Source organism: Dendrobates tinctorius, unplaced genomic scaffold, assembly GCF_039654945.1.
Source record: "Dendrobates tinctorius isolate UK_male_01 unplaced genomic scaffold, ASM3965494v1 ptg000165l, whole genome shotgun sequence".
Taxonomy (NCBI): Eukaryota; Metazoa; Chordata; class Amphibia; order Anura; family Dendrobatidae; genus Dendrobates; species Dendrobates tinctorius.
Window position 1 is genome coordinate 4,499,883 of NW_027361832.1, and position 7,752 is coordinate 4,507,634.

General features: G+C 41.4%; 1 long non-coding RNA gene across 1 annotated transcript in view; it reads right to left on the reverse strand.

Moving 5' to 3' along the window:
- Positions 1 to 7,330, reverse strand: part of LOC141053104 (uncharacterized) — a 52,139-nt gene extending 44,809 nt beyond the window's left edge. The window contains exon 1 of the long non-coding RNA XR_012220971.1: positions 7,206 to 7,330. This is a non-coding gene — a long non-coding RNA (uncharacterized lncRNA). The remainder of the gene's footprint in view (positions 1 to 7,205) is intronic.
- Between the last annotated feature and the right edge of the window lie 422 nt (positions 7,331 to 7,752).

Genomic DNA, 7,752 nt, shown 5'->3' on the forward strand with positions numbered 1-7,752 from the left:
AGTCCAGTGCCCATATACCCATCACACATCCTCTATCCCATAGTCCCATGCCCATATACCCATCACACATCCTGCATCCCATAGTCCCATGCCCATATACCCATCATACATATTTGCCATCCCATAGTCGAGTGCCCATATACCCATCACACATCCTTCATCTCATAGTCCCATGCCCATATACCCATCATACATATCCTCCATCCCATAGTCCTGTGCCCATATACCCATCATACATATCCTCCATCCCATAGTCCTGTGCCCATATGCCCGTCATACATATCCTCATCACATAGTCCAGTGCCCATATGCCCATCACACATCCTCCATCCTATAGTCCCGTGCCCATATGCCCGTCATACATATCCTCCATCCCATAGTCCAGTGCCCATATACCCATCACACATCCTCCATCCCATAGTCAACCATTATGACATCATAATGAGGGGCGGGGCTTGCAACCTATGATGACATCAGCGTCGCCATGGCAACCATTATGACATCATAATGAGGGGCGGGGCTTGATACACACACACTGTTTCCCCAGTATGTAGATAGGGGCATTATGACATCATAATGAGGGGCGGGGCTTGACGCACACACACTTTTTCCCCAGTATATAGATAGGGGCAAAATTGTTTGGTGAATTGGAACGCGCGGGGTTAAAATTACGCCTCACAACATAGCTTAGGACGCTCTCGGGGTCCAGACGTGTGACTGTGCCAAATTTTGTGGCTGTAGCTGCGAAGGTACGGATGCCAGTCCCGGACATACACACATACAGTGGGGAAAAAAAGTATTTAGTCAGTCAGCAATAGTGCAAGTTCCACCACTTAAAAAGATGAGAGGCGTCCGTAATTTACATCATAGGTAGACCTCAACTATGGGAGACAAACTGAGAAAAAAAAATCCAGAAAATCACATTGTCTGTTTTTTTTTTTTCATTTTATTTGCATATTATGGTGGAAAATAAGTATTTGGTCAGAAACAAAATTTCATCTCAATACTTTGTGATATATCCTTTGTTGGCAATGACAGAGGTCAAACGTTTTCTGTAAGTCTTCACAAGGTTGCCACACACTGTTGTTGGTATGTTGGCCCATTCCTCCATGCAGATCTCCTCTAGAGCAGTGATGTTTTTGGCTTTTCGCTTGGCAACACGGACTTTCAACTCCCTCCAAAGGTTTTCTATAGGGTTGAGATCTGGAGACTGGCTAGGCCACTCCAGGACCTTGAAATGCTTCTTACGAAGCCACTCCTTCGTTGCCCTGGCGGTGTGCTTTGGATTATTGTCATGTTGAAAGACCCAGCCACGTTTCATCTTCAATGCCCTTGCTGATGGAAGGAGGTTTGCACTCAAAATCTCACGATACATGGCCCCATTCATTCTTTCATGTGCCAGTCGTCCTGGCCCCTTTGCAGAGAAACAGCCCCAAAGCATGATGTTTCCACCACCAAGCTTTACAGTAGGTATGGTGTTTGATGGATGCAACTCAGTATTCTTTTTCCTCCAAACACGACAAGTTGTGTTTCTACCAAACAGTTCCAGTTTGGTTTCATCAGACCATAGGACATTCTCCCAAAACTCCTCTGGATCATCCAAATGCTCTCTAGCAAACTTCAGACGGGCCCGGACATGTACAGGCTTAAGCAGTGGGACACGTCTGGCACTGCAGGATCTGAGTCCATAGTGGCGTAGTGTGTTACTTATGGTAGGCCTTGTTACATTGGTCCCAGCTCTCTGCAGTTCATTCACTAGGTCCCCCCCGCGTGGTTCTGGGATTTTTGCTCACCGTTCTTGTGATCATTCTGACCCCACGGGGTGGGATTTTGCTTGGAGCACCAGATCGAGGGAGATTATCAGTGGTCTTGTATGTCTTCCATTTTCTAATTATTGCTCCCACAGTTGATTTCTTCACTCCAAGCTGGTTGGCTATTGCAGATTCAGTCTTCCCAGCCTGGTGCAGGGCTACAATTTTGTTTCTGGTGTCCATTGACAGCTCTTTGGTCTTCACCATAGTGGAGTTTGGAGTCAGACTGTTTGAGGGTGTGCACAGGTGTCTTTTTATACTGATAACAAGTTTAAACAGGTGCCATTACTACAGGTAATGAGTGGAGGAAAGAGGAGACTCTTAAAGAAGAAGTTACAGGTCTGTGAGAGCCAGAAATCTTGATTGCTTGTTTCTGACCAAATACTTATTTTCCACCATAATATGCAAATAAAATGAAAAAAAAACAGACAATGTGATTTTCTGGATTTTTTTTTCTCAGTTTGTCTCCCATAGTTGAGGTCTACCTATGATGTAAATTACAGACGCCTCTCATCTTTTTAAGTGGTGGAACTTGCACTATTGCTGACTGACTAAATACTTTTTTTCCCCACTGTACATACATACATACATACACACACTTTGAACTTTATATATTAGATATGGATCCTACTTGACACAATAGAATTTAGTTCAAATAAATGTTTCTATAGCTTTGATGTGTAAGGATTTGGCAGGTAGAAATTTTGCATTTGGGCACAGGAACTTCACACTACATGCCTCATGCTTTTTTTTGTTTAGTGCTAATTTTTATGGTCTTTACAAGGAGCTCACTGGTTAATATTGCAGATGAGCCTAAAGACACGCTCCAGAGAATCATGTGAGCCATACCCCCTTAGTAAAGACCAAAAAAGTAGTAAGAAATAAAAGGGCACACCTCTAGAACCGTATGGCAGATTTTAAACAAAAACAACAAAAAATTGAGTACTCAGGGGAAAAGAGGGAATAAAATAAGAGCAAAAAGGCCACTTTTGATCATGTGATAGATCCTCTTTAAAGCTCAATTTTTTTCAACTTTATAACTCAAGGATAATACACAAGTATAAGTGGATTTATGACATTTACCAACATCAAACTGTAAATATGTTTAATCTTAAAGTTTGATGTTTTGCTTTCCAACAGGGGGTCACCCGTGGTGTTCTTCATAGATATTTTAATCGTTATTTCCCTATTGTTGCCAAATGTGTTTTGATCATTTGCGCCTCCTTTAGTTGTATTATACAAACTCCTGCCGAGATGTAAAAGATTGCCATTATTTGCTTCTTTATACAAACAAATTTCATACTGAGCTTTCACCTCTGTCTCGACTAAGTATACAGACGGCTTTCTAGACTAAGATAGACGTTGCTTAACTTACATTCAGTAAAATGCCATTAATTTTTAGGTTGGAGGTTAATGTGAATTTCGTATTCTGTTCAGTCACTTAGCTTTATCTGCTGTAATTCCGGCTTGTCAGACGCGTATCTTATTGTGGGATAAATTTACTGTTTAGCATTGAACTATCCTTTTCCCGTAAGACGTATACATGCAAATTATACATCCTATAGCAATCAAGGTGGTTCATTTTTATCAGGTAATTCCACCATAAATGCTGCAAAACACTTGGGGTCCAGCAGCTAATGGGGGTCTACACCAACTTCCAAATGACCAAAGGTAAACTAGACGGTCTTCCTTATTATCTATACTGTGTTCTCATGGTTCCCAGTGTACATGGGGTCAAGCGGATGGCATGATTTACTTGTAGCACCCTCTTTCTTACAACTTTGGTTCTAGATTAGGTTCTTGATCAACCCCTAGACATACAGTGGTGGAAATAAGTATTTGATCCCTTGCCAATTTTGTAAGTTTGCCCACTGACAAAGACATGAACAGTCTATAATTTTAAGGGTACGTTAATTTTAGAGATAGAATATCAAGAATAAAATCCAGAAAATCACATTGTATAAATTATATAAATTTATTTGTATTTTGCAGTTAGAAATAAGTATTTAATCCCTCTGGCAAACAAGACTTAATACTTGGTGGCAAAACCCTTGTTGGCAAGCACAGCAGTCAGGAGCATTTTTTAAGTTGATGATGAGGTTTGCTCAGGAGGAATTTTGGTCCATTCCTCTTTGCAGATCATGTCTAAATCATTAAGATTTTGAGGCTGTCGCTTGGCAACTTGGAGCTTCAACTCCTTCCATAAGTTTTCTATGGGATCAAGGTCTGGAGACTGACTAGGCCACTCCTCACATACATCAGTCATGTATTCCTGCATTGTGTCTCCGCCTCCAAATCTTTATTTTCAAATTCTGGCGCCTGCGCTGTACTATGTCTTCTTGGTTACCGTCGCCCGTCCTCTGTCATGATGTCGGCGGCCCCGAGATTCCTGGCCCGCAGTGTGAATAAACCATAAGTGACTGTGGGGCCAGATCTCTGGTCACCAATGTCATGACAGAGGACGGGCGATGGTAACGGTAACCAAGAATACATAGTACAGCCAACGCAGGCGCCAGGATTTGAAAATAAAGATTTGGAGGCGGAGACACAATGCAGGAATACATGACTGACGTATGTGAGGCGTCTCTGTCAGATGGGGAAACACCTGCCCCCCTGACAAATATCAGGTATGTCGGACCAATTTTAAAAACGATTATTTCGGCGGTGCAAGGTACTATAAATAAAAGAGCCACCTTGACAGAATGCAGTATTAGTGCTGCACAATGTGGCTCTTTTACTTAAAAACGCCAGCGGAGGGTGACAGGTTCCCTTTAAAGTGTGGGCCCCAAGGATGATTTTCTCTGGGGCATCCGATATATATTCCAATCCTACAGTTTATGGAACATTACATATTTTGGGAAACCATTACAACTAAATGTGAACATATGGTTTAAATGAGTATTAATTGTTTAAAAAAAAAGACTAATTTTTCTTTTCATATAGTTGTTGAGCTTCTCATTTTTCAGTTTTCCCAATCTTTTCACAACATGTGCACTGCGGCTTAATCTGAGAATAAAAATACTGAGCCAACGGAACCATCTGCTGACACAAACATTGACCTTTGGGGCTCAACTCTGCAAATTAATTATATCTGCTTTATGCTGGCAGCCAAGGATAAAGCGTTTAAAGAATAAAATAAATTCACCTTTATGTCAATAATGAGTAAAAATACAGCTGCTTGTTATCGGAGGAGGAAAGCAAAGTAGGAAAAACACTGAGAATTCCAAGAGACGTAGAAAGCACAAAATCCAGCAAAGTTAGAATAAGTTTTGGTTACAATACACATGATTAGAGTTGAGCAACTTTGGTCGGATCGGGTTTCATGAAACAATATTTGTTTCGGATGAAACTGGTCCGACTAGGGCAAAAAAAGTCGGAGTTTCGTCTGAAACCCGACCCCAATGCAAGTCAATGGGGAAAAAAAAGTCGGCATTGAGTGGATGACATTCATCCACTCAATGCCGACTTTTATTCCCCATTGACTTGCATTGGGGTCGGGTTTCGGATGAAACTCCGACTTTTTTTTTGCCCTAGTCGGAAGAGTTTCATCTGAAACAAATATTGTTTCATGAAACCCGATCCGACCAAAGTCGCTCAACTCTACACATGATCAAGGGCATCTTTGCTCTTCATGCATGGGGGAACTGCTCGAAGCTCAATGTAAACTCTCCAACAGGTGGCAATTATAAAACTGGTGTTTTCCTATGTAGCCGATGGGTCATTGTCCCCATAGATATGGTCCTGTCCAAAGGGCTGAAAATTCAAGAAGTGACATGATACCTGTTCTATGGCCATTCTTCTTCAAAAGTCACGATGTCATGTATCCCTAAACTTAAAGGGAGTCTTTCTGACGCTATAAAAATCGTATTTTTAGTATTCTAATCGCTGACTCCAATACCATTGGCATTGTCAAGAGGCTCAGTGCATGACCCTTAACTGAGCTTTCTCGGCAGGCAGTGCTTCCTCCAGGCAAACCAGTGCTGTCAATCACCAGTGAGGGAGGTGGGTGCAAGCAAAATCCGTCTGCAGAATTGTGCACTATGTTATCAAACCACACGAAGGATGCGCCAAGCTCACTAATTAGCATACTTGATTAAACGTCAGGTTCTGGAGGCAGTGATTAGAACAATAAAGGTGCATTCTTTATAGGAGCTATATCTCCTAAATGGGCTTTGTGTTTATTTTACACCATCCCTTTATAATGGCTGTCTATCTCTTTTTATTTTAAAATCGGCCCAGCGGAACAAAAAAATACAAAAATACATATACTCATCTACTCTTCTATACCACTGCACAGATTTAGGTCTCAATGTTCCCGTTTGGCCGTTTTTTGTGCGGATTTCATGCGTTTTTGATGTGGATTTACATGTGAATTTGTATGTGGAATTGTGTGCAGATTTGTTAGCTAAATAAAGATATTTTATTTAAAAAAAAAAAAGATGTCATTTTCAAGTCCAGCCTCCATTGTTGATGTGCTTCAACCAAGATAGGCTCTATTCTAGATTCTCCACCCATATACTCTTCCTCCTTTTGACATCATTTCCTTTTAACAAATCTGCCGCATTTTTGGCATCAAATCCGCACTATATCCGCAAACCCTTTTACACCTGCGTTTGTTTGCAGATTTGAGTGACTCAGTGGAAGTCAATGGGTGAAAAGCGCTGCATATCTGCAAAAAGAATTGACATGGGGCGGAAAATAAAACGCTGGGAATAAGCACGGAATTTTTTGCATCATGTGCACAACAATTCTGGACTTTCATTGATTAACCTTGCTTTAGTCCTTTGCGTTTTTGGTGCATTTCTGCGCACAAAAAAACTCTGCGGAAACGCAACAAGTCTGCATCGTGTGCACATAGCTTAAAAGTTACTAACAGACAGCAAAACGATAACGGTAAAACCAACAGTCCCAAATAATACAAAAAATATACAAATCGAAAAATCTAGTGACGTCCCGCAGCCAATCCCATCCTCCTGATATAGACCACCATGTACCATCTAAGTACTGTACATGAATACATATTCTGAGCCTGGTGTCCAATAACAGCACCTGAGTGTAAAGGCCTGAAGTGGAGAACCAAATTTCGGGAAGTATTTTCTCTATAAGTACTGTATATCCCTATGTTGGGTCCATTTTTAATAGGAAAAATGTAGGACAACCCATGGCCAGCAAAAACATTAGGTTAGAGCAGGGATCCTCAAACTTTTTAAACTAGGGAACAGTTCACGGTCCCTCAGACCATTGGAGGGCCGGAATATAGTTTAAAAGAAAACTATGACCAAATTCCTATGCACACTGCACATATCTTATTTTGAAGCAAAAAAACCAAAACAAAACAGGAACAAATACAATATTTAAAATGAAGAACAAGTAAAATTAAATCAACAAACTTACCGGCATTTCAATGGAAACTTTGGCCTGCTTTTGGCTAATGAGATGGTCAATGTCCGGTTCCATATTCGTCCATGTTAGTCGTAACAAGTGAAGCAATTGTTCTCTTTTTGATATCATGGTTTCCTAGGGATTACAAATTGCTATTAGTAAAATACCAATATTTATACAGCACTACAAAAACAGCCTTGCCCAGTCCATATCCTTTCAGCCTCACCAGAATCCATATTGGTGGAACTCTGCTTTTACCTCAGGATCAGACTGGTGTGGTGCGAGAGTCCCCAACAGACAGGAAGATGTCCACAAAAGGCAGGGAAATGTCCCCAATAGGCAGCATAGGTCCCCAATAGGCAGGAAAATGTCCCAATAGGAAGCATAGGTCCCTAATTGGCATGATAGACTGGACCTGGCTTTAATAAAATATATATATACCAGTACTCACCTATGTCCCCCGCTGCTCTGAAGAGGTGCCCGCTCGACTCCGTCTTCTTCTGGCACAGGCGGCGTGACGTCATCAGGCCGCGCAAGTGTGGTAGGGAGGCCTGATTGG